The sequence below is a fragment of the Eurosta solidaginis genome, chromosome 3 (genome assembly GCF_040869045.1).
Source record: "Eurosta solidaginis isolate ZX-2024a chromosome 3, ASM4086904v1, whole genome shotgun sequence".
In the NCBI taxonomy this organism is placed as follows: domain Eukaryota; kingdom Metazoa; phylum Arthropoda; class Insecta; order Diptera; family Tephritidae; genus Eurosta; species Eurosta solidaginis.
This window is the reverse complement of record NC_090321.1, coordinates 48,700,238-48,728,217: the sequence shown is the minus strand read 5'-3', so window position 1 is coordinate 48,728,217 and position 27,980 is coordinate 48,700,238. Positions and strand designations below refer to the sequence as shown.

The following is a 27,980-nucleotide window of genomic DNA, read 5'->3' as shown; positions in this document are numbered from 1 at the left end:
AAACTTTTCATAATTGTTGTCTGAAAAAATCATAGAGATCTGTGGTATATACCCCATATAAACTGTCATTTCTGCCCTCTTTTTAACGGCTAGAAGCTTCAAATTTCATCAATTACTTACGTTTACGTCATATATTTTTGAGATAAGTTATACATGGTCATAGCTATTTCATGTAGACCACAAAAAACGTGAATCTTTGCATCCTCACACAAAGTACCTACCCATTTTTTATTTTTTATTTATCTTAAAAATCGCTTAGGTATGTACATACATCTGTTCGGAACAGCCGAAGACAGTCCCGCCCTTACTTGTTTTTTGTTTTTTTTTTCTTTTTTGTTGAAACATTCAATTCAGAAGCAACAATTTGTGCAAAGTTGATTCAACAACTACATATATGCGTTGGATAAAAGCTTACAAAAATATCGGTTGAGTTGACCCATAATTTGTTTGCTTATACCAACGTTTTTCTTTCAGTGTATCAAAGATGTCAAAACCACTGCAGTTGGCCAGGTTTGCCGGTCCGCTTCAAATATTCTAAAATGAATGCCAATTCTTTTTAATGTAATCATATAAATTATTTCTAATTGCTGTTTTTATGAACGGGTCCCTTTTTCGCTCTTATTTGGAATCCAAATCTATAAATAAAGTTTTGGTTGTAAAGATGGAGATTCGGGCTATTAGCGAGCTTTGTGCAATTTTGGTCGTAGAGCTTTTGTTTAGCTATATTTTATTAAAATAATTTGTTAAAAATAAACGATTGTGAGCACATAAAAAAATCTATTTGTAATATGACACTATTATGAATATTTGCACTGCATTACCGGCAGTTGCTACGCCAGATGGCACCGCAAGCTGCAAGTTTTAACTGATTGACGGCAGTTGCTATTATGCGCTAGATGGCAGCGCGAGCTCTAAGTTAATAAAACAGCTGATTTCTGTTGATATTTGATAAGAGACTTTTATATTGGTTGCGCAAGATGCGTACGGGTCAGGTTCGTATTTTAAAATTTCTTTAGACGTATACTCAGATAGTGCTTCCATAATAAAATTTACGTCGCCACCAGTGTATTTGCTTGACTGTGTGTGTCATGAGTAGTTAAGTTTATGCTGAAATACGAAACCACAAAATAAAGCCGGAGATCAAAAAGTGCGATAGTCTCACTTATTTACTATCTACTTGACTCAAATTTTCCATTCTTCAATTCGATTTAACATTGTTTATAGAAATTGCTCTAAAGATTTCTTAGCTTTACATAATATATGTGCTGAGAGGGAGCTTTTAATTACAAAATAAAAAAAATTATTATTTTTTTTTTAATAGTTGGTCGTTAGTCGTCTTTATGCAACAATAACTTTTCGGCTCTGCAAGTATATAACGAAAACCTATCAAGCTTTTTCGCTTTCTCATCATTGTTGTGAGCGCGACTGTTGGTTTGAGCTTACTATTTTCTTTCAAAAGATGACAGGTTGTGAGACATGTGTTTGCCAGTCTCAATAGCACTGATCAACAAACCCATCCAGCCACTTGATGTATTTTTTTCTTTTACAAGTTCGATATGAAAAAGAAAAGGAACAAGCATACATGACGAAGAGTGTGGGGCATTTGGTATACATACATTGGTTGTAACACTGAAAGAAAAAAATCTGTTAAAATCAACCGTGTCAATTCAACCAATATTTCGATAAATTTGTTTCTATCATAAAAAGCATTTTAATAAACTTCACACAAACTGTTGATTTTCAATTGACCGTTTCAACAGTAACATCAAACAAAAAAAAAGTTCATCGAATATAAGTCACAGCTATACTAGAAAAAAGTAACTTTTCTAAAGATTTTGATATTGCTCTTTCCAGGCCTTGAATCCAGGATTTTCGGTGTGGTAGGCGTAGCACCATGTTGATGTCTGCATAGATTTTTACAGCTCATCATTAAATATTCTACGGTACTCGTCGTCACCGACGGATAGTGGTTTGTAAATCTTTCGAAGAACTTTTCTCTCGAACACTCGTTGAGCAGCCCATTCTGATGTTGTCATGGTCCATGCTTCTGCACTATATAACTTGTAGAACATGATTTTCGTTTGCCGAGAAACGACATAATTTTTCAATTGTCTACCTAGTCAAAGATGCATTTATAGACAAGAGTGACTTTTCACTGGATTTCTAAGTTGATGTTGTTCCCTGTGTTAACGCTGGTTTCCAAAAAAATTAAGTCTTTTACTATTGCGAAATTATGGCTGTGGGGTGATTGCTCTTTGCAGGTACTTCGTTTTGTCCTCATTCACCATTAAACCCATCTTTTCCGCTTCTTTTCCAGTTTGGAGTAAGCAGAACTAACGGCGCGGGGTGTTCAGGCCGATAATACTAATGTCGTCAACATACGCCAGTAATTGCATGCTTTTATAGAATACAAGCCGGACCCGGGCGCATCTTGCGCAACCAATATAAAAGTCTCTTATCAAATATCAACAGAAATCAGCTGTTCTATCAATCAATTAAAACTTACAGCTTGCGCTGCCATCTGGGGTATAGTAGCAACTGCCGGTAATTCAGTGCAAATATTCACAAGAGTGCCATAGTACAAATAGATTTCTTTGTGTGCTCACAATCGTTTATTTTTAACAAATTATTTTAATAAAATATAGCTAAACAAAAGCACTACGACCAAAATTGCGCAAAGCTCGCTAATAGCCCGAATCTCCATCTTTACAACCAAAACTTTATTTATAGATTTAGATTCCAAATAAAGCGAAAAAGGGACCCGTACATAAAAACAGCAATTAGAAATAATATATATGATGATTGTTCAGAGCGTTTAAGTTTTACAGCTTGTATTATTTTCTCCAGCATCAAATGAAAGAAATGCCACGATAGGAGGGGGCACTCTGTCTGAAACCTCGTTTTGTTTCGCACGACTGGTAGAGATACTTCCCAATTCTTTCGAACTGCGACCACCGTGGTGGGTGTTAGCGTGCTTCGCGTACCACACCGAAGATCCTGCGTTAAACTCGCGGGCAAAGCAACATCAAAAACTTAGAAACAATTAAGAAAAAAGTTTTTCTAACCGAGACTGCCTCTCGATAGAGATCTGGCAAACACTCCGACTATATTTCTGCCACGAAAAGCTTCTCAGTGGAAACTCATCTGCCTTGTAGATGCCGTTCAGAGTCGGCGTAAAAACATGTAGGTCCCGTCCCCCCAAAAAAATTTAAAAGGAGCACGGCGCAAATTGGAAGAGAAGCTTGGCTTGATTTCTTTTCAGAAGTATATAGCGCTTTGAGTTTATTTGTTTTTGTATAAGTTTTTCTGCGATACCAAATTCAGACATGGCGGCATATAGGCAGCTCCTTGTCGTGCTGTCGAGGACGGCTTTAAAATCGACGAAAGAGGTGATGTGTCTTTTCAAGGTGTGGCGCATAGTGAATATCTGCTGCTAAAACCGCACTGATAAGGTCCAATCAGCCGATTCACGGCGGGCTTCAATCTTTCGCACAATACGCATGAGAGGAACTTAGATGTGATACTTTGAAGGCTGATTCCACAGTAGTTGTTGCAGTTTGAAGCATCACCCTTCTGCTTTGCTCTGTTATAGAATAGAATACCAATGAAAACTGTTAAAATAACAGATTTCTCTCAACATTACGATAGTCATAAGAACAAAGTAGTCAGCGCCGTGAGCGTAAGTTCCTCTTTTTAAAATTAGCTGATGCATTTGCATAATACTGACAGTTCTTCGCTGTTGAAATTACCAATGAAATGCGTTCTTTTAACAGAAAAATATGTTAGATTGATTGATATTTTGTTATTATTACAGAATATTGTGAACTTGAGACCAACAGTTTTTCTTCTGTTGATATAAGTAAACAGATTTGTTTTCTTTACAAAAAAATCGGTTGAATTAACCATAATGCGAACAGTTTCACTGAATGTTAACTCATTAACAACAAACCTGATTTGTTAATTTTACTAGCTTAATTTCTTTTGGTGTAAAAATATATACACTAGACTGTTTTGATTTATTAACCGATATCGCGCCATCGATTTTTCGATAGGATTTGGGCTCGGGGAAAAAAGTTCCACTGCGCATAGTAGGGCGGGTCAAATTGTGGGGGGGGGGGGGGGGGGGAAACTTCAGGTGCACATCCAGTTTCTGAATCTATGGGTCATACTGAGTAATATTGTCCATGGGACCATAGGTCTGAAATGAATTTCGAGCCTCCCTAATTTTGTTAGAAAATATTTTTTTTAGAAATGTTTATTATTATTTTTGTTAGAAAATATATTGGGCTATTTAAAAATTGAATTTGCAATATGGAAAAGTAAAATATTCGTCGATTTTCCTCAAAAAGAAGCGATAAAATGCGAAAAATAGCGCTCTATAGCGACGAATATTTTACTTTTCCATATTGCAAATTCAATTTTTCTAATTTTCTAACAAAAATAACAATAAAAATTTCAAAAAAAAAAAATATTTTCTAACAAAATTAGGGAGGCTCGAAATTCATTTAAGACCTATGATATCGGCAATATTACTCAGTATGACCCATAGATTCAGAAACTGGATGTGACGTTTCAACAATAAATTTGACCCACCCTAACGCATACCCAAAAAAAAATGTTTCGAGCCTGCGAAATAAAATTTTTTTTTTACTTTTCTTCGACTTTGATTTTTAAGGTTTTTTTCATGACCTACTAAAAAAAATTTCATTTGATTGTAAAATTTTCTTGTATACCCTGTCCGACCCAAAAATGCGCGCTAAAAACGTTGGCAATAACAAAAACAAAAAAAAATATATATATGGTCATGAAAAAAACCTTAAAAATAAAAGTCAAAAAAATGAAATTCCGCAGGCTCGAAAATTATTTTTTTTTTGTATGCGTAGTGGAACTTTTTTCCTGAGCCCAATTCTTATCGAAAAATAGATGGCGCGATATCGGTTAACTTTCGTCCATACAAATCGGCCCACCCTAATATACATACATACATAAGTATACAAACCAAGCTCAAGTAAGCTTACTAAACAGATAGGAGAAGACCGACTAGTGGCGAACAGCTAGATGAAATAAATAAAAAAATACATCTACACAGGTAGATGACAAAAAACCAAAGCAGCAGAAACAAAATTGAAAAAAAAGAGAAAAAAACAAGAATGAAAAACAACAAAAATTAAGTGATAAATAACATACCAGTGGAGAGATAAAGGAAACCATACAAATTTTAACCGATATTGCTTCAGTATTTTGTTTGACTTACAAGATGTATGTAGGTCTCTGATGGATGTTACTATAAAAGTAATCAAGCAAAATTTTCATTTGTTACTTGACATTTTTTTAAACTAGTCAAAGCAATCATACAACGACCCAGTTAGTGATTTTTATACCAAAAAAAATTTTTTTAAATTAAATTAACAAAAATAATATAAAATCGTACATGATGTATATTGAATAATAAGATATAAAATAAAAATAAAAAACGAAAGTGCATTATCAATAAATACAGGTCTTACTTTGGCCAATATGTGCAAAGTGGAACTAGGGCGAGAGGTATACGTTAAAGTTGTTATATATAATATAAAACAAGTTATGGGCCAACTATCAAGCCATCACGACAAGAGAAACAATGAGCATCGCTTGTCGACCGCCGCCGCCGCTGCTGCTGCTGCTGGCGTCACACATTTCAATCAGCGTAGTCATTCGATACGTAAATCGAAGGTGCATAATAACAGTCATTCCACACTTGAAACAACGCTACCTGCTCTCACCCTTCTAAACAATACAGACGAATCATCATCATCCATTTTACGTGTTGGTAAGTCGCGCATCAAAGGTCTCGCCAATGGACGGCCAGTAACAATAAGTGAGATCGGCAAACGTAACGATCTAAATACCAGTGATATTTTTGACAAGGATGCGTGTAGTGTGGGTGGTGGCGTTGGTGTTGGTGGGGGTGTTGATATAATTGGCATTGACGTTGGCAGTAATGCTTGGTCGAATAGTAATTTGCAGTTAAACAAATTAACAGCAATATCAGCAACAACACCAACAGCTACAACCCTTTACCTTCAACGGAAAATGTAATATCTGCGACGACAACAACGTCAAATTCAACAAAGGCGGCGTCATTGCTGACAACGTCTACTAACAAACCAACATCATCAACAACAACAACAACAACGGAGTATTTAACCATTGGCGATAGATATCATAAAACAAATACTTGTTACTATCGCAGTCCCAATGGAAATTTTCACAAGTTGCCATCAGATTCCTACCATAAAATGACTGATGGTTGTTATATACGTGCAGCAGATGGCAAATTTCGTCGTATCGAACCACCAAGCTCGATTGCAAATGTTGCTGGTGGTGGTTCGTCAAATTCTGGTAAATTACATCAACGTGGTGCTGCTAGCGGTAGTTCAACGCGTATAAAAAATCATATTGTACGTTTTTTGAAACGTTCGAAAAGTCATACGCCCGCTACTATGAAAGAGCTGGAAAAAGAACGAGGCAAAGATAAAGCGAAGCGAAGTGGTCGTAAATTACGTTTTCCTTCAACAATACAAGAGCATTGCACGCCTGCACTACCGGTAGGTAGTGGTAAAACGCCGAGTGGTAGCATAATGGCCGGTAGTCGTAATAATAAAGTTGTTGTAACAATGATGGAAGGCGGCGGTTTGCCTATAATAGCGACCAGTAAAGCGGAACGTACGAAAAATAAAGATTCGACGGGGAGTACGGCTGAAGGATCGCGCAACGGTCGTTCAAGGGTATGTATGTTGGCTTTTGTGAATTTTGTGTGGGTGTATGAGTGTGAGAAGAGTGTTGTAGAATATGCACTATAGAAATATACCAAATTATACATATGTTTAAAATTTTACAACTGCGCCTAAAAGAATAGCACCAAAAATTATTAAGAAATTATATCAACTGTAATTTCGAAAATATCAATTTAATTTTAGAAAACGTCTATTTGTTAACCGCTTGGCCGTTTTGTAGCAAGTCACGCCAGCTATCTCTGGTTCTCTATAACTGACGTCAACTGGCAGCATCAAGGCAGGTCAAGTCTTCTATCACCTGCCTTTCCCATCTCAGTGGAGGGTTGTCCCTTCCTCTGCTTCCAAAATACTGTAACGAATTTAGGGAATTCCGTTTATTCCAAACCTTCTGCTAACGTTCAAATCACTGTTGAATAAATAACTCCAATATTCAATAATGCAAAATGGTCTTTATTAGACTACTTTGAAGGTACTTCACAATAACACTTATACTTCACAACCAATAGCGTGCTTAGATCAAAACTTATTCCTGACTATTCAGCTTGCGCTGCTTTTATACTCTCCGTCGCTTCATTCGCATATTTCTACTAAAGACTAGACGTTTCGCCTTCTACTGTATCTCCTGCTTGGTAATTGACCTACATATATGCGTGTGCATGTGTGAGAACCAACTTCGGCTGATGATTTGTGAGTATCTCTTCGTTGCATTGTATGTATGTATGTAAATGATGATGGATTTGTTTACGTACATACGAGTGGCTGCTTAGTATCAGCTTAGTGGTGCTAATATCTTGGATGACAGCAAGTACATCGTCTTGTCCTCATTTACCGCAAGATCTTATAATATATTGTGAAATCAGGGTTAAGTTCTGCTGCCAGAAATATCTTCTCCAACATTATGTTAAAGAAATAGCACGAAATGGAGTCGCCTTTTCTGAAGCCTTGTTTGCTTTCCGACCATGTGTACAGAAGTGAATACATGCTCTTTACCAACTCTAGCGTTCTATTACCTCGCGACCGAACGCAGCGTGCCGCTATAGGCAGCGTCCATCTTTTTCGAGGCAGTGCGACGTTCCTCATCGCACCAGTTGTTTTTGAGGCATCGCTGGAAACCTATGGTGTCAGCAGCACCGGTGCGTTATGAGAAAGAAATATACCCCACTGCTCGGCTACATCGCCAGGTCGAAGATTGCCCTCTGTGAACTGGTATGAGTGCCGAGTTGTTCCTAGTCATTCGTATAATATAAATCTGTTATTTTCGAAATCACATTTGACATTTGCTGAAGTACATTTGATGTTTTCGCAGTTTTCGTACATTTCGCGCTTTTTAAAATCGTATTGATTGCTTCTTAAGTTCATATTATACATTCTAAAATGAAAGTGACGCGCTTTAAAATATATTTGATGCTTTCAAAAATCAATATAATATATATGTATTCCAATGTACTGCTGGAAGAGGTACAGTTAATTTCAGAAAAAAGTCAATGGATTCTGTAACTAAGTCTATTAAATCGTAGCTTAAAACGTTTTCGAAAATTTGAGAAGTGTTTAAAAACCTGCACAAAAATTTAATTTTTTAGAATTTGCGGTATACGGTCGGTTTTGTGGCCCAAACAATTTTAGAGCAAGTACAAGTTATGTATAAGCCTATCAAAATTTGCATTGATTTTTACTACCTTTATATTAAGTCGCTTTCAAGATTGTCCCCTCATTTCCATACGAATTTTTGACCCACGGAAGTCTTTTTCGGTAACTTCCCGTTGAGCTAGACACTTAATACTTAGAACATAGTTCAGATCTGGGCGACATTACAATGCAAGTGAAAAAAACTCCGCTAGGTGGCGCACGGATCGTGATATACAGAAAATTTATTTTAAAATGGAAATTTACGATCGACTTAACTAACTTCTCGGTGATCCTGATACTTGAAACTTAGACATAGTTTGCGAGTCGATGACACTACAATTCGTGGAAAAAAATTCGCCCAGGTGGCAGACGAATCGAGATAAACGAAAATCCCTGAATAAACGCAGAGAATCTTGCGATCGATTTTTAAGTAACTTCCCGGTGAGCTAGAGACTTGAAACTTGGGCCGTGAATCAGAACCCGGTGACAATGGAATATTTGATCAAAAAATTTCGCTAGGTGGCACATGGATCGAGATATTATGAAAATTAGTTTTGATTTGAGAACCTTTCAAGCCATTTTTAACTAACTTCCCGGTGACCTAGAGACTTGAAACTTGGCACACAGTTCGAGGCTTGGTGACAATACAATTTATAGAAAACAAAGTTTCACTAGGTGGCGTGCTTATTGAGATAACTACAAATCCCTGAAAAACGAGGGGAATCTTGCGATCGATTTTTGAGTAATTTGCCGGCGAGCTAGAGATTTGAAACTTGGGCCGTGGGTCAGAACCCGGTGACAATGCAATATTTTATCAAAAAAATTTCGCTAGGTGGCGCATGGATCGAGATATTAGGAAAATTAATTTTAATTTGGGAATCTTTCAATCCATTTTTAACTAACTTCCCGGTTACCTAGATACTTGTAACTTAGCACCTAGTTGCAGACCCGGTGACAATACAACTTATAGAAAACAAAGTTCCGCTAGGTGGCGCGCTAGTCAAGATAACTGCAAATCCTTAAAAACGGGGGGAATCTTGCGATCGATTTTCGAGTAACTTCCCGATGAGCTAGAGACATGAAACTTAGGCCGTAAGTCAGAACCCGGCGACAATGCAATATTTTATCAAAAAAAATTCCGCTAGGTGGCGCATGGATCCAGATATTGAGAAACCTAGTTTTAAATTGGGAATCTTGCAATCGATTTTTAACTAACTTCCTGGATATCTAGAGACTTGAAACCTGAAATATTATTTAAAACACGGTGACAGTGCAATGTTTGATCAAAAAATTTGAGCTACGTAACACCAATTCGAACTATTTAGAAGATTAGGCCATACCTTCATGGCTAGCGTTGCAGGCGTTGTAGAATTCCACCTCGTTGAGGCCCAACTCAATGCACGTCCTTGCATACTTCTAGGCATACGCGACTTTCACCACGATTCTTTTAGACGTTCAGGCGTATGCGAATTTCACCACGATTTTCAGCTGTGCAAATTAAGTAGCTGACAAACGAGGTGGAATTCTCTTGTTATGATGTGAGGTGGAATTATGTTGTTTTCGCCAGTGTTGTCAGCGAAAATTGCACTAATTCTCTTAAATCTTGCTATTTTGAAAAATAAATAAAGATTAGACTTTTCACTTAGGAATTACTTAAAATACTAATCAAAGTTGCAATTGCCTTTTTGTAGGCAGTACTAAAAAATTTAAAATAAAAAGATGATAAAAAATTTTTAAGGACTACCTTTATATAAACGGACCAAAAAATATATGGCAATTTGTCCTTTAATACAGACATAGTCTTCTTGAATTATAATCAATTAGTTAATCCCACCAAGTACATGGTTTGCCTTAAATTGAAAGATTGCGCTCCACCTTTATAGTCTTAAATCCCAAAATTCTTTTACAAGAGCTATTGTTAAAGTTTTTTAGTCAAAATTCGACAAGGCTATATCTGTATTAAAGGCAAAATTGCCTTCTATTTTTTGATCCATTTATATAAAGGTAGTCCTTAAAATTTTTGTTGTTGGACATGTTCTTTGTAAGACTAAAATTGATTGACACAAGTGAATACCCAAACAATTTTTATAAAAAAAACAACAAAATAACAAGGCGCGATAACATCCGAGGATATTTTAGGCCGAACTTCTCTTCCAATTGGCGTCGTGTTTCTTCTAATTTTTCCTACAAATTGGCGGGACGGATCCTATATGTTTTACGCAGACTCAAAACGGTATCTGCAAGGCAGATGAGATTTCGCTGAGAAGCTTTTCATGGCAGAAATACACTCGAGGCATGTGCCCAATCACTCCCGAGGGGCGCTCCGCTTAGAAAGTATTTTCTAATTGAAAAAACTTGTTTCTAAAATTTTTGATGTTAACGGGGCGTGACCAAGGATCTTCGTTGTGGTAGGCGGAGCACCACGGCAGCCGCCAAATATGAAAATACTAAATAAAAAAATCGAAACTGGTATTGTTATGCGAGGAGCCTGCTTTATTGCTCTGATTGTATGAAAACATAATTTTTTTAAAGCAATTTTGTAAATTATTTAGTTATTTAATAATTTGGGAAAAATTTAAACAACGTGACATTAGGGTGGACTGTTTCGATTATACGTTGTAAATCTTTTCCACTCCTGCGGATTGGCCTTTATTGCTTTTAATGTATGAAAACATTTCTTTTTTTATTTTTTATTTTTTTGTTTTTTTTTTTAATTCTGAATTTTTTTTTTATTTATTTTTTTTTTTTAATTTGTATATTTTTAATTTTTTTATTTGTATATTTTTATTTTTTTATAGTAGAAACATTCGCAGATTTGTAAACACACCTCGACTTTTTTGAAGACCTTTTTTGTAATTGAATTTTTTACTTAAACTAACGGAAATAAACAAAAAAACATATATATCGGTAAATAAAAGGATAACATTTTTTAATAATTTTTTGTGCTGTTTTCATGTTCGCAGCTGTATTGTGTTTTCTTTTTTTTGTTATAGCAAATTTTCGAAACAAAAAAATTTCAGTACTGCCTTTTATCTTTCGTATACTACAAACGGGTTAAATAGTTTAGTAAGTGATGATAATATTGCTACATACTCCCTTAATAAGGGAGTTCAGAATTTTGTGTATTTGGTATTGGAAACATGGCTATAACAAATGAAAGCTACGGATCGTGAACAACTTTTTTTTTTCGTTTTAAATTTTTTCTTTTGCATATTTTGTTTTGTTTTGACAGTTGTTAATTTGCTATTCAAAATTGAAAAAATAAATTACGGTTTATGATGTAGTGTATTTGCAATAACGTAGCAAATGTATAGCCGTATAATTTATTGGCGTTTTGTGTAAAAATACTACACCACTATTTGTACAAAATCCTGAACTCCCCTCTTGCGTTCATTTGTCTTTTTAAAATATCAAACTGCTGGAATATAAGTTATGGTAGTGTGGAAGTTGGAACTTTATATTTATTAAGTTTATATGTACATACTACATACATACATATTTATACTTGTACAAATTCATATTGTAGTTACATTCTCAAAATTATTTTTTTATTTGCTTTTACATATCTTTTCTTTTACATCTTTGAAATGTTGCGTTGTTTTTTCCGTTTACTGAACGAAATTTGAAAAGAATATACTTAGCCCTTGAAACACATTTTCATTATGTTCTGCAACTCAGCAAATAGATCATTATGACCTCCTTATCGAAATTAATCTAAAAAAATAATAATTTTTTTTTTTCAAAAGTACATACTTCATAATCTCACTTTAGTTGAGATCATGGCCATATAAATCTTAATTTCTTGTTCTCTGGGTTGTTTTGTTAGTGGAAAATTTCAAGTTAATTGTTCAATGATATATGAGTACCCTTATTTCGTAGTTCGTAACGAAAACAAATTCCATTGAAGGAATGAAGCTAGTAAAATCAACAAATCAGGTTTGTTGTTCTTGAATTAACAGGCATTCAGTAAAATGAATCGCATTATAGTTAATTCAACCGAGTATTTTTTGTCAAGGAAACTAATTTGTTTAGTTATTTCAAAGAAGAGAAACTCTCTCTCTGTAAAAATGACAGATTCTCAATCAATATGACTGTTCTGCTAAAAGAACGAGTTCATTGGTCATTTCAACAGCGAACAATTGTAATTTTGTGTATTATGCAAATGTATCAGCTAATTTTAAAAGCTCTCGGCGTTCAATACTTTGTTGTTATGACTAGTGTCACAGAAGTCTCTGTTATATCAACAGTCATTAAACGGGACAATTTTTTAGATTGTAAATTCAAAAGACATTCAAGTACAGAGTAAAATTATTTTTTATGCAAATATTTATTTGTTGTTGGTTTGCAATAAATTGTCTACAAACAATTGAATATTTTAACTATTTCTTCGCCATGCAGACGGAAATTTTAAAGAACAGCTTATGTAAAAACCATTTCTGGGATAATCGACGAAAAAAAAAGCCGATATAGTTTAAAAACAATGCTTTGTTTTAGTAAACCTTTAGTGCTAAAAATTTTGTTGTTGGTAAAGAAAAAAATAAAAATAGAATCATTAATAATTATTTTGTTTGTATTGATATTAAATACGAGCAAATTGGTGAACAAAATTTCGAATCCAAATCACTGCTGTAACCCTTTTCAAAAAAAGAACCATAATAGAGTGTACACAAATTTAGTTCGAATAAGTTCATCATGTTAAATTTAGTGAACTGGACGGACAATACGTGTGTCGAACGTGTAGAAAATATTTATACAACGGAAAACAACTTCTTACGAGCCGGACCCGTGCGCATCTTGCGCAACCAATATAAAAGCCCGTTATCAAATATCAACAGAAATCAACTGTTCTATTAATCAATTAAAAGTTACAGCTTGCGCTGCCATCTGGCGTATGGTATCAACTGCCGTAGTACAAATAGATTTCTTTGTGTACTCACAATCGTTTATTTTTAACAAATTATTTTAATAAAATGTAGCTAAACAAAAGCAATACGACCAAAATTGCCCAAACCTCGCTAATAGCCCGAAACGGGACTTATCTTACCCAAATGTAAAATCAAAATTTTGATTTAAAATTTTAATAAGAAAAAACAACGCTCGCAAATCATTTCCCCTTTTTATAAAACTGAATTTTTTCTTTACGACTTCGGATGGGTGTGGCATCCTCCATCCTCTCTGATATGAATTTTCCTATCCCACGATTTTTTACAGCAACTATTAAAAATACAACTCTGCGCTCTTGTTTAGTTTAAAAAAATGTATGGTATTTTTGTGACTCTATTTATCAGCTTACCAGCTTTTGTAGTTTTATTTTTAACACAGTCTACAAAAACAAAATACGCTGTAGACAAATATATTTTTAAGTATAAATGTATGTAAGTAAGTTGATAACGAGCTGATGTAAATACATCATTTATTTTTGAAAAATGTGAAAATTGTTCTCAACAAACTGTAAACTATTGAATGGTTTATGTAAATGCTGTATTATTTGTCAAATGCACAGAATCGGCCTTTGGGTAGAAATTATTGTAAATGTTACATTTCAGTGGGCATAGGTAGTGTTATCAGTATTGTAATTTTAGATGCATATATTTTCCTATAGGTTAAGTAATTTGTTTTCTATTTAAGAAGTATATATATATACTATAAAGCTGAAACTAGAACTATTACTATTGAGTAAATTTACGCAAATACTCTTACTCTCTGTATTCGATGTCGGATAGTCTACAAACCGCCCATATTTCGACTATTCGAGTAACCGCCTACCACAAAAAGCTAACGACAGGCTAATTATAAGTTAGTTTCAAGTAAACCAACCTGCACTATAATCTGTAATTTTACTAGTAGTCAACTAGTTTTAGTCGAACTACCAACTGTTATACTAAAATATTCCCTATCAGCGATGCATTAAAATCCTACTAAAGTCAACAACATATTGCTTTTATTCTTGATGCATGAGATCAGCATTGCAGAACGGCGTGAAAAACGAATATTTTTGTATGCCACAATTTTTTTGTCAAATAATTTTCTTACATAGATAATGGTTGCCATGGCAACATTTCATTGCTTTCCAACCAGTTAATACCTAAATTTTGTAGTAAACCAGAAGTGGTTTATTTTCCGGAATCCCGTAAAATAGTCTAATGTTAGCCGTCTCTTAGCAATTGATCACTTTTTCTGCAGGGAAAGAAAAAAAAAACGAATGAAAAGCAAAAAAAAGCAAAAAAATAAAATATTAAAGAATAAACTAAAAAAATAAAAAAAAAAAACGAGAGTTCGGGATTTTGTGTATCTGACGTTGGAAACGTTGCTATAGCAAATATGAACTTTTTTCATTTTAAATGTTTTCTTTGCACTTTTTGTTTTGTTTTGACAGTTGATGATTTACTACTCAATATTGAAAAAATAAACCGCGGTTTTCGATGTTGCATTTTTGCAATGACGTAGCAAATGCAACGCCGTGTATTTTGTTAGTGTACTGTAAAAGATAGGCTACGGAAGTTTGCAATGCAATGATGCTAGACCAATGACACGAAATCTTGAACTCCATTATGGTACAATTAAAGCTTATAGACATGTTTAAGATTGAAAACAAGCCCGAAAACTCCCTCATTGAGGGAGTTCAGGATTTGGTTTAAGATTGAAAACAAGCTCGAAAACTCCCTCATTGAGGGAGTTCAGGATTTTATGTAAATGGCCTAGTATCATTGCTTTTGCAAACTGGTGTAGTATTTTTAAACAAAACGCCAAAAAATTATACGGCTATGCATGTCCTACGTCATGGCAAATACGCATAATCAAAAATCATAGTTTATTTTTTCAACATTGAATAGGAAATGAGTAACTGTCAATACAAAACAAAATGTGAAAAGAAATTTTTTTTTAATGAAAAAAGTTGTTCACGGTCCGCAGCTTATATTTGCTATTGCAATGTTTTCAATATCAAATGCACAAAACTCTGAACTGCCTTAAAAAAACTAAATTAAAAGAAAATCTTGAAAAGAAAAAATAGAAAAACGAAAAAATTATGAAAAAAACCAAATAATAGAGTAAATAAAAATACCATAAGTAGAACAAAAAGTACCATAAATAAAATTAAAAATACGATGAATAAAATGAATACAAATTACAATAAATTAAAGGAGTAAAAATTACAACAAAAAAAAAAATAAAATAAATACTAAATAGATTAAAGATAAATTAAATAAAATAGATAAAAAATAAATTGAATGAAATAGGTAAAAAACTTAAAATAAAAAAATTAAGCAAACAAAAGAAATAAATTTACAACAACTAAGGCATGACGTGGCTGATTGCGTTTGTAACATCTCAACCATGGTAGGAGTGCGGGTTCAAATCCCACTCCCGGGAGAAAAGGCTTTGAAGAGATTTACAACGTATAATCGAAACAGCTGTTGCCTTGTCCGTTCTGATGTCACGTTGTTTAAATTTTTCCCAAATCATTAATAAATTATAAAATTAAGAATTGCTTCAAATAAACGTTTTCATACATTTAAAGCAATAAGGGTAATCCCCGCTTAAAACTCATACAAATAGACAACATTGGTTAATTCGTTGTAGTTCTATAAATAGAACAAAAAGCAACAACACCAAGTTTCTTTGAAACCGCTTTACCAACGCATAACTTTACCACATGATGCCATACGAAGTATGGACTGTGAATAAAGAAAAATATGCAAAGAGCAAATTGGGGTAAGGTTTACAATAACTAAGGCAGGACGTGGCTGAATGCGTTTGTAACACTTCAACCATCGTAGGAGTGCGGGTTCAAATCCCACTACTGGGAGGAAAGGCTTTAAAGGGATTTACAAGGTATAATCGAAACAGCTGTCGCCTTGTCCGTCCTGATGTCACGTTGTTTAAAATTTCCCCTAATCATTAATAAAAACAAACAAAAAATGAAGTAAATATAAAAAATTAATTAATTAAAAGAACTAAAAAAGTACTAAAAAATATAACAAAAAAATAAATACTAATAAAAAAAGTAAAAATAAAATTTAAGGAAACGAGAAAATAAAAATAAAAAAAATTATAATTTTTGATTTTTGATGGCCTTGCTTATTTAAAAAATGTAGGGTTTTGTGAGCTCGAGGCCTTGCTTTGAATAAAACACTGTGTTAGTATTCATACATTTATTTGGTCGATATTTCGACTTCAATCTGAAGTCATTTTCAAGATTGAAGTCGAAATATCGATCAAATAAATGTATGAATACTAAAACACAGTGTTTTATTCAAAGCAAGGCCTCGAGCTCACAAAACCCTACTTGTTTTTTTTTTTAAATTTATTAACTAAAAGAAATAAATAAAAAAAATAAGTATCACAAAAACAGGTACAAAAACATAAAAAGAAAAGAACATAAAAAAAATTAAAAATTTAAAAAATAGAAAAAGGATAAAAATAAAATATTAAAAAAATTTAATGTAAAATATAACAATAGAGAAAAAGAATAGAAAATAAAAAAATTTAATTTATTAAAAGAGAAATAAAAAAGTAAGTAAAAGAATATAATTAAAAAATAAATAAAACAAGTAAGGAAGGTTAAGTTCGGGTGTAACCGAACATTACATACTCAGTTGAGAGCTATGGTGACAACATAAGGGAAAATAACCATGTAGGAAAATGAACCGAGGGAAACCCTGGAATGTGTTTGTATGACATGTGTATCAAGTGAAAGGCATTAAAGAGTATTTTATGAGGGAGTGGGCCATAGTTCTACAGGTGGTCGCCATTTAGGGATATCGCCATAAAGGTGGATCAGGGTTGACTCTAGAATTTGTTTGTACGATATGGGTATCAAATGAAAGGTGTTAATGAGTATTTTAAAAGGGAGTAATCCTTAGTTCCATAGGTGGAAACCGTTTCGAGATATCTCCATAAAGCTGGACCAGGGGTGACCCTAGAATTTGTTTGTACAATATGGGTATCAAAAAAAAGGTGCTAATGAGTATTTTAAAAGGGAGTGATCCTTAGTTCCATAGGTGGACACCGTTTCGAGATATCGCTATAAAGGTGGACCAGGAGTGACCCTAGAATTTGTTTGTAGATATAGGTATAAAAAAAAAGGTGCTAATGAGTATTTTAAAAGGGAATGATCCTTAGTTCCATAGGTGGACGCCGTTTCGAGATATCGCCATAAAGGTGGACCAGGAGTGACCCTAGAATTTGTTTGTACGATATGGGTATCAAATTAAAGGTATTAATGAGACTTTTAAAAGGGAGTAATGGTAGTTGTATATGTGAAGGCGTTTACCAGATATCGACCAAAATGTGGACCAGGGTGACCCAGAACATGATCTGTTGGATACCGCTAATTTATTTATATATGTAATACCTGCAAAGATTTCAAGGGTTTTTTATTTCGCCCTGCAGAACTTTTTCATTTTCTTCTACTTAATATGGTAGGTGTCACAACCATTTTACAAAGTTTTTCCCAAAGTTATATTTCGTGTCAATAAACCAATCCAATTACCATGTTTCATCCCTTTTTTCGTACTTGTAAAGAATTATGGCATTTTTTTAATTTTTCGTAATTTTCGATATCGAAAAAGTGGGCGTGGTCATAGTCGGATTTCGTTCATTTTTTATTCCATGATAAAGTGCGTTCAGATAAGTACGTGAACTAAGTTTAGTAAAGATATGTCGATTTTTGCTCTAGGTATCGTGTTAACGGCCATGCGGAAGGACAGACGGACCACTGTGTATAAAAACTGGGCGTGGCTTCAACCGATTTCGCCCATTTTCACAGAAAACAGTTAACGTCATTAAATCTATGCCCCTACCAAACTTCAAAAGGATTGGTAAATTTTTGTTCGACTTATGGCATTAAAAGTATCCTAGACAAATTAAATGAAAAAGGGCGGAGCCACGCCCATTTTGAAATTTTCTTTTATTTTTGTATTTTGTTGCACCATATCAATACTGGGGTTGAATGTTGACATAATTTACTTATATACTGTAAAGATATTACATTTTTTGTTAAAATTTTACTTTAAAAAAATGTTTTTTTTTAAAGTGAGCGTGGTCCTTCTCCGATTTTGCTAATTTTTATTAAGCGTACATATAGTAATAGGAGTAACGTTCCTGCCAAATTTCATCATGATATCTTCAACGACTGCCAAATTACAGCTTGCAAAAGTTTTAAATTACCTTCTTTTAAAAGTGGGTGGTACCACGCCCATTGTCCAAAATTTTACTAATTTTCTATTCTGCGTCATAAGTTCAACTCACGTACCAAATTTCATCGCTTTATCTGTCTTTGGTAATGAATTATTGCACTTTTTCGGTTTTTCGAAATTTTCGATATCGAAAAAGTGGGCGTGGTTATAGTCCGAAATCGTTCATTTTAAATAGCGATCTGAGATGAGTGCTCAGGAACCTACATACCAAATTTCATCAAGATACCTCAAAATTTACTCAAGTTATCGTGTTAACGGACGGACGGACGGACATGGCTCCATCAAATTTTCTTTCGATCCTGATTTTGATATATGGAAGTCTATATCTATCTCGATTCCTTTATACCTGTACAACCAACCGTTATCCAATCAAACTTAATATACTCTGTGAGCTCTGCTCAACTGAGTATAACAAATGGAAACCACAAAAAGTACTGGAAATTGACAACCTGTTGTTTTGTACACTTTCGTTTGACACTGAAAATATGAAGTATTTCCGTTATTGCATCCTTATCCTTTATGTCGTGAAAGCTTTGTTTTTGTGATTATTTAAAATCTAAACACGCGCTCTACATTTATAATTTTAAATCCCAAAATTCTCTTACAAGAGCTATTGTTAAAGTTTCTCTTAGTCAAAATTCAACAAGACCATGTCTGTATTAAAGGACAATTTACCTTCTATTTTTTGGTCCATTTATATAAAGGTAGTCCTTAAAATTTTTTTATCATCTTTTTATTTTCAATTTTTTAGTACTGCCTACAAAAAGGCAATTGCAACTTTGATTACTAATTAAGTAATTCCTAAGTGAAAATTCTTATCTTTTTTTATTTGTTCAAAATAGCAAGATTTAAGAGAATTAGTGGAATTTTCGCTGACAACACTGTCGAAAATAACAGAATTCCACCTCACATCATAACAAGAGGATTACACCTCGTTTGTCAGCTATTTAATTTGCACAGCTGAAAATCGTGGTGAAATTCGCATACTCATGAAAGTCTAAATGAATCGTGGTGAAAGTCGCGTACGCCTAAAAGTATGCAAGGACGTGCATTAACTTGGGCCTTCAACGAGGTGGAATTCTACAACGCCTGCAACACTCAGGAGGCTAGCCATGAAGGTATGGCCTAATCTTCTAAATAGTTCGACTTGTGCGTTACGTAGCTCACATTTTTTGATCAAGCATTGCACTTGCACCGAGTTTTAAATTATATTTCAGGTTTCAAGTCTCTAGATATCCAGGAAGTTAGTTAAAAATCGATTGCAAGATTCCCAAACTGGTTTTCTCAATATCTCGATTCACCTAGTGGAATTTTTTTGATAAAATATTGCATTGTCACCGGGTTCTGACTTACGGCCCAAGTTTCATGCCTCTAGCTCATCGGGAAGTTACTCGAAAATCGATCGTAAGATTCCCCCGTTTTTAAAGGAATTGCAGTTATCCCCTGACTAGCGCGCCACCTAACGGAACTTTGTTTTCTATAAGTTGTATTGTCACCAGGCCTCTAACTAAGTGCCAAGTTTTAAGTCTCTAGGTAAACGGGAAGTTAGTTAAAAATGGATTGAAAGATTCCCAAATTAAAATTTGTTTTCCTACTATCACGATCCGCGTACCACCTAGAGAATTTTTTTTGATCAAATGTTGCATTGTCACCGGGTTCTGACCTACGGCCCAAGTTTCAAGTTTCTAGCTCACCGGCAAGTTACTCAAAAATCGATTGCAAGATTCCCCTAGTTTTTCAGGGATTTGTAGTTTTATCTCAATTAGCACGGCACCTAGCGGAACTTTGTTTTCTATAAATTGTATTGTCACCGGGTCTCGAACTATATGCTAAGTTACAAGTCTCTAGGTAACCGGAAGTTAGTTAAAAATGGATTGAAATATTCCCAAATTAAAATTAATTTTCCTAATATCTCGATCCATGCGCCACCTAGCGGAATTTTTTTTTATAAAATATTGCATTGTCACCGGGTTCTGACCCACGGTCCAAGTTTCAAGTCTCTAGCTCACCGGCAAGTTACTCAAAAATCGATCGCAAGATTCTCCTAGTTTTTCAGGGATTTGTAGTTTTATCTCAATTAGCACGGCACCTAGCGGAACTTTGTTTTCTATAAATTGTATTGTCACCGGGTCTCGAACTATATGCTAAGTTACAAGTCTCTAGGTAACCGGAAGTTAGTTAAAAATGGATTGAAATATTCCCAAATTAAAATTAATTTTCCTAATATCTCGATCCATGCGCCACCTAGCGGAATTTTTTTTTTATAAAATATTGCATTTTCACCGGGTTCTGAACCACGGTCCAAGTTTCAAGTCTCTAGCTCACCGGCAAGTTACTCAAAAATCAATTGCAAGACCCCTCGTTTTTCAATGATTTATAGTTATCTCACTTAGCGCGCCACCTAGCGGAATTTTCTTTTCTGTAAATTGTATTGTCACCGGGTCTCGAACTATGTGCTAAGGTACGATTTTTTCTCTGAGTGTATAATTTTCTCCAACATCAAATTAAAGAAATCGCACGATAGGGGGTCACCCTGTCTGAAACCTCGCTTAGTTTCGAACGGCTGGGAGAGGTCCTTCCCAATTCTGACTGAGCTGATGGTGTTGCTCAACGTCATTTTGCATAGCCGTATAAGTTTTGCGGGGAAACCAAATTCAGACATAGCGGCATATAGGCAGCTCCTTTTCGTGCTGTCGAAGGCGGCTTTAAAATCGACGAAGAGGTGATGTGCGTCGATTATCTTTTCACGGGTTTTTTCCAAGATTTGGTGCATTGTGAAAATCTGGTCGATGGTAGATTTACCAGGTCTAAAGCCGCACTGATAAGGTCCAATCAGCCGGTTCACGGTGGGCTTCAATCTTTCGCATAATACACTTGAAAGGACCTTATATGCGATATTAAGAAGCCTGATTCTACGATAGTTGGTGCATTTTGCAGTATCCCCCTTCTTGTGGGCTGGGCAAAGAACATTTAGAATCCAATCGTCGGGCATGTACTCGTCCGCCCATATTTTGCGAAGAAGCTGCTGCATGCGCCTTGCCAACTCCTCGCCGCCGTACTTGAATAGCTCCGCAGGCAATCCATCAGCGCTCACGGCCCCGGGCGGGGGGACATAAATTCCATCATCATCGATTGCGGGATCGGGCTCGTCATCTCTGCGCGGTGAATCGCTGCCTCCATTTAGGAGAGCAGAGAAGCGTTCCCTCTTTAATCTAAGCACTCTCTGGACATCAGTTACAAGGTCGCCGTTTTCGTTCCTACAGGAGTTTGCCCCGGTCTTAAAGCCTTCCGTCTGTCACCGTATTTTTTGGTAAAATTTTCGGGCGTTATTCCTGGTGGCTAGCAGCTCAAGCTCCTCGCACTCCTGTAATGCTATATACATCACTGATGCGCTAAAGTGCCTGGGTTATCTTTCCATGCCCCTATTTTCGTTTTTATTTATTTATAGGTCGGAACTATTTCTAGAAAGATTTAAGGAATGGCGGAACTGCAATAGTTTCCAATTTGATATAATCCCTTAGAATGTAAATGCTCAGAAAGAAATTACAACACTAGCGGTGACATATCTTTGAAAGAAATATATACATACATTTTTTTCGAGTTTCAAACAACTTTTTCGATTGTCACTCATCACATCTCGGTCGATTTCTAGCGTACTTTTCAACGTACTACGACGTCAACTTCATTTCCAAAGCCATTTGAATGGAGCGAAGCACTGTTAACACAACAACAAGTAATTTTTGATTAAATCACTCGACTTTATGTATTTTCACATGTATTTATTTGGTACCTCTCAAAAACTCTCGGAGCACACATAACATTATGCTACAAAATCAACTTTTTTTCTGGGTATTGGACCAACCCAACTTTTTTGAGGAGATTGAGGCTTAAGTATAAAAGGTACTATTTCCGTTTTTCGTAGCTAGCCACAAAAAAATATATATCGGCTTTTGAAGTTCGAAATTCTACATTTCGAAATTAAATTTTTTTTGTTAACGCGTTCAGCAAATTAAAAATGTGGTCATGGTCCGTTCTTTTCCCTTATTAAGGGTTGAATTCTTTTTGAGAAATTTAGTATAAAAGCTGTTATACGAGGTGAAAAGTCAGATAGTCCCATTATAGAGGCTACTACTTTCATGTCTGCACTGGAATTGCTCGTACTGTAATTTTTCAAAAAAAGAATTCAGCCATTCAAATAAAAGAAAAAAGCGGACCACGACCACATTTTATTTTTTTAATTTGCTGAACGCGTTAACAAACAAAAAAAGTTTCGAAATGTAGAATTTCGAACTTCGAAAGCCGATATATATTTTTTGGAGGCTAACTTCGAAAAACGGAGATAGTACTTTGTCTACATAAGCCTCAATCTCTACAAAAAAGTGGATTTGGTCCAATAACCAGCCGGCTGTTGCACAGTGTAATTAAAGAGTCCGAAATACAGTCAAAGCCAAAAGAAAGTGTACAGACGTCTAATGTAACAATATTAGCTCTACTTAAGGGGTTTCCGGGCGACATAATGGAACATATTATATTTTTTGAAAATGATATGTAATTCTGTTCAATTTAATGGAAAAACAATAAGCAAACTCTTACAACCAAAAATGCTGTAGACGAACCGGAAATACTTCATATGTTTAGAGTCAAAAGAAAGTGCCCAAATTGGGTTCATGTGTTTGCAAGGATAGAAGCCGTTACACAAACACCGGCTTTGGATGTCAGGCGACTTTAATGAACAATTTGAAGTGGTTGAGTAGTCACGATCGTTAGTTATTTTGGCGGAAGACCATTTTTCGCAATAAAAAACGTCTATCGAACAAACGAACGAAATACCATGCGCCGAATTGGAGATATTAATATTGTACCGAATTTAGGGAAGTTTCGCTTATTTGAAACCTTCTTCTAACGTTCGAATCGCTGAATTGTCCAATAAATAACTCCAATATTCTGTATTGCAAAATGGTCTTTATTAGACTACTTTGGGAGTAGTACAACTATACTTCACAATTATACTGCACTTCGCAACTAATAGCGTGTTTAAATAAAACTGATCAGTTATTACTCAGCTTGTGCTGCTTTTATACTCTCTGTTGCCTCGTCCGAATATTTCTCCAAAGGTCCAGAACTTTTTGTTTCTGCTCCTTGGTTACCAGCTATATACGTGTGTATGTGTGAGTTACTACTTCGGCTGATGGATACATCTGCGTGTGTGAGAGATCTCTTCGTTGCCTTGTACATAAGGGTTGCTAGCTCTAATGTGTACATCATGTATATAAGAGTGGCTGCTTCATGTTTAATTGTTGCGTGATTATTTACTACCAGTGATGTCAACATTCGCCAGAATATTATGATAGTCACAACATTGTAAAAAATATTATTGACAAAGAAAAAAAAATAAGGATAATACAAATTGACAGGCTAAAATATGGGCAGTTGTGCAAAGTGTTGGGAAAAATCTTAGGGAAAACGCTGTAAAATTATCGAGAAATATTTCAGAAATATCGCTTAACTTTGTTAGAAAAAATATCACTTATAAACACTTCTTTTGGAAATGACTTTAAGCAACGAAAGCAAATTTGAGGTATCAGGGAAGAAAAAAACCAAGAAAAATATGGAGAAAAATACAAAAGACACTTTTCGAGACGGAATGTTATATCCCACAGTGAAAAGTGTTGCAGTTAGGTGATGGTGTGGGGTTGCTTGGCCTTAGGCGATGTTGGAAATTTGGTTTTCATAGAAAGTTCCATGAATAAATTAGACTATACGAACTTTAAGAAAAATTAGTGCCAAAAAATTAAGTTTGAATCAGTCAGTACAATGAACCCGAACACAATCCGTAAGTTGTCAAAGAAGGGATGCTCGATTACGCCCCAAACAGTTGGATCACCCTCAGGAGTCACTGCAACTCAACTCATCGATCATCTATGGGAGAACCTAGACAAAAAATTCTGAAAAAGGAGCATTAGTGGTAAGGTATAATCAAAGGCGCTTTTTTTTGTGTAATGGCGGAAAATTGTACCAGAGGTGACAGCAATGCTTGTTAGTTCCATGCCACATCGTTAAAAATTCATAGTAAGAACAAGTAAGGAAGGTTAAGTTCGGGTGTAACCGAACATTACATACTCAGTTGAGAGCTATGGTGACAACATAAGGGAAAATAACCATGTAGGAAAATGAACCGAGGGAAACCCTGGAATGTGTTTGTATGACATGTGTATCAAATGGAAGGTATTAAAGAGTATTTTAAGAGAGAGTACGCCATAGTTCTATGGATGGACGCCATTTAGGGATATCGCCATAAAGGTGGATCAGGGTTGACTCTAGAATTTGTTTGTACGATATGGGTATCAAATGAAAGGTGTTAATGAGTATTTTAAAAGGGAGTAATCCTTAGTTCCATAGGTGGACGCCGTTTCGAGATATCTCCATAAAGGTGGACCAGGGGTGACGCTAGAATTTGTTTGTACAATATGGGTATCAAAAAAAAAGGTGCTAATGAGTATTTTAAAAGGGAATGATCCTTAGTTCCATAGGTGGACGCCGTTTCGAGATATCTCCATAAAGGTGGACCAGGGGTGACCCTAGAATTTGTACAATATGGGTATCACAAAAAAGGTGCTAATGAGTATTTTAAAAGGGAATGATCCTTAGTTCCATAGGTGGACGCCTTTTCGAGATATCGCCATAAAGGTGGACCAGGGGTGACTCTAGAATGAGTTTGTACGATATGGGTATCAAATTAAAGGTATTAATGAGAGTTTTAAAAGGGAGTAGTGGTAGTTGTATATGTGAAGGCGTTTACCAGATATCGACCAAAATGTGGACCAGGGTGACCCAGAACATGATCTGTTGGATACCGCTAATTTATTTATATATGTAATACCTGCAAAGATTTCAAGGGTTTTTTATTTCGCCCTGCAGAACTTTTTCATTTTCTTCTACTTAATATGGTAGGTGTCACAACCATTTTACAAAGTTTTTTCCAAAGTTATATTTCGTGTCAATAAACCAATCCAATTACCATCTTTCATCCCTTTTTTCGTATTTGGTAAAGAGTTATGGCATTTTTTTTAATTTTTCGTAATTTTCGATATCGAAAAGTGGGCGTGGTCATAGTCGGATTTCGTTCATTTTTTATTCCATGATAAAGTGCGTTCAGAGAAGTACGTGAACTAAGTTCAGTAAAGATATGTCGATTTTTGCTGTAGTTATCGTGTTAACGGCCATGCGGAAGGACAGACGGACGACTGTGTATAAAAACTGGGCGTGGCTTCAACCGATTTCGCCCATTTTCACAAAAAACAGTTAACGTCATAAAATCTATGCCCCCACCAAATTTCAAAAGGATTGGTAAATTTTTGTTCGACTTAGGGCATTAAAAGTATCCTAGACAAATTAAATGAAAAAGGGCGGAGCCACGCCCATTTTGCAATTTTCTTTTATTTTTGTATTTTGTTGCACCATATCATTACTGGAGTTGAAAGTTGACATAATTTACTTATATACTGTAAAGATATTAAATTTTTTGTTAAAATTTTACTTTAAAAAAATTTTTTTTTTAAAAGTGGGCGTGAAGGACTCCGATTTTGCTAATTTATATTAAGCGTACATATAGTAATAGGAGCAACGTTCCTGCGAAATTTCATCATGATATCTTCAACGACTGCCAAATTACAGCTTGCAAAACTTTTAAATTACCTTCTTTTAAAAGTGGGCGGTGCCACGCCCATTGTCCAAAATTTTACTAATTTTCTATTCTGCGTCATAAGTTCAACTCACCTACCAAATTTCATCGCTTTATCTGTCTTTGGTAATGAATTATTGCACTTTTTCGGTTTTTCGAAATTTTCGATATCGAAAAAGTGGGCGTGATTTTAGTCCGATATCGTTCATTTTAAATAGCGATCTGAGATGAGTGCTCAGGAACCTACATACCAAATTTCATCAAGATACCTCAAAATTTACTCAAGTTATCGTGTTAACGGACGGACGGACGGACGGACATGGCTCAATCAAATTTTTTTTCGATCCTGATGATTTTGATATATGGAAGTCTATATCTATCTCGATTCCTTTATACCTGTACAACCAACCGTTATGCAATCAAACTTAATATACTCTGTGAGCTCTGCTCAACTGAGTATAAAAACTGATATTAAAATATAGAAAAATTAAAAAAAGAAAAAAAAACAGTCTTGATTTAACCGTATATTCATTTATTACAATCGTAAAATTTAATGAGTTTTAGACGTATTGCACAATAGTTTCTTTTGTTTCATTATTATATTTTTATTATAATAGAAAAAATGCTTAAGACCTCTAAGTTTTTCCATCATAATAAAAATACACTAATTTAATAAAAGAAATTATTGTGCAGTACGTCTCAAACTCATTAAACTTCACTTCAAATAGAAAGTATAAATAAAGAATAATAAAAAAATAAAAGAATATAAAAATAAATTAATGTAATGTAATAAAATAGAAAAATAAAAGAATATTAAAATTTAATAAAAAATAAAATATTAAAATTTATGAAAAAAAGTAAAAAATAATAATTAAAATAACAATTTAAAAGTAAAATAAAAATGACAAAGAAATAAAAAGGGGGAAAAATATACAAAAAATTTAAAAAAATGTATAAAAAATAAAAATCAGAAAAATTAAATAATAATAATAATAATAAAAAAAAAATAAGAAATAAAGATAGGAAAATTTTGTGAATTAAAGGAGATAACTAAAAAAAAAATATGAAGTAAAAAAAAATTAAAAGTATAATTAAAAAAAAATACATGAATTAATAAAAAAATAGAAAAAAATTTAAAAGCAAATCCAAATAAAAGAAAAGAAAATAGGATATGCATAAAAGCGAAAAAAAAAATAACACGAAACAATGTTGACCTTAATGCATATTAAGTCGCGTGCTTTTGAATAATATTATGTATATGCATACATATGTATTAACATTTGTATGAATGTAAACACAAAAGAGTTGTGATTCATCAGTATGTAATTAGTATATTTACACACATATTTATATGAATAGTACAAAAACTTGTAATAAGTCATACAAGTTATTGTTAACTACGTAGAAATCCGCATGCGCAAATGACATGTGTCTTTATTTAAACTCGTACTGCTACGTTAACGATCTACATATGGCTTGGTGCTAGAATTTTAAATGAGTTACTAATAAAGTGAAATATTTTTTGTTGTTTAATGTAATCTTTACGGGAATCGAACCAGGACCACACCCTGTCTATCCACTAAATCATGGCGAACTTCGAACCACCAAATTATTTCTCAAAAATAATTGACATGCACTGAAAGAAAAAAGCTGGTAAAATCAACAAAAAAAGTTCATCAAATGTAAGTCACAGCTCTG

At 34.4% G+C, this 27,980-nt stretch overlaps 1 protein-coding gene and 1 pseudogene across 7 annotated transcripts in view; both read left to right on the top strand.

Moving 5' to 3' along the window:
* The window catches only part of par-1, a 262,434-nt gene that overhangs the window by 105,235 nt on the left and 129,219 nt on the right, over window positions 1-27,980 (top strand). For 6 of the 7 annotated variants that reach the window (XM_067771599.1, XM_067771598.1, XM_067771597.1 and 3 more), the window contains exon 2: window positions 5,026-5,259. The exons of the other annotated variant lie outside the window; for it this stretch is intronic. The gene's annotated coding sequence lies outside the window, so the exon portion shown is untranslated. The remainder of the gene's footprint in view (window positions 1-5,025; window positions 5,260-27,980) is intronic. 7 annotated transcript variants of the gene reach the window in all.
* Window positions 1-27,980, top strand: part of LOC137243666 (uncharacterized) — a 51,692-nt pseudogene that overhangs the window by 6,084 nt on the left and 17,628 nt on the right.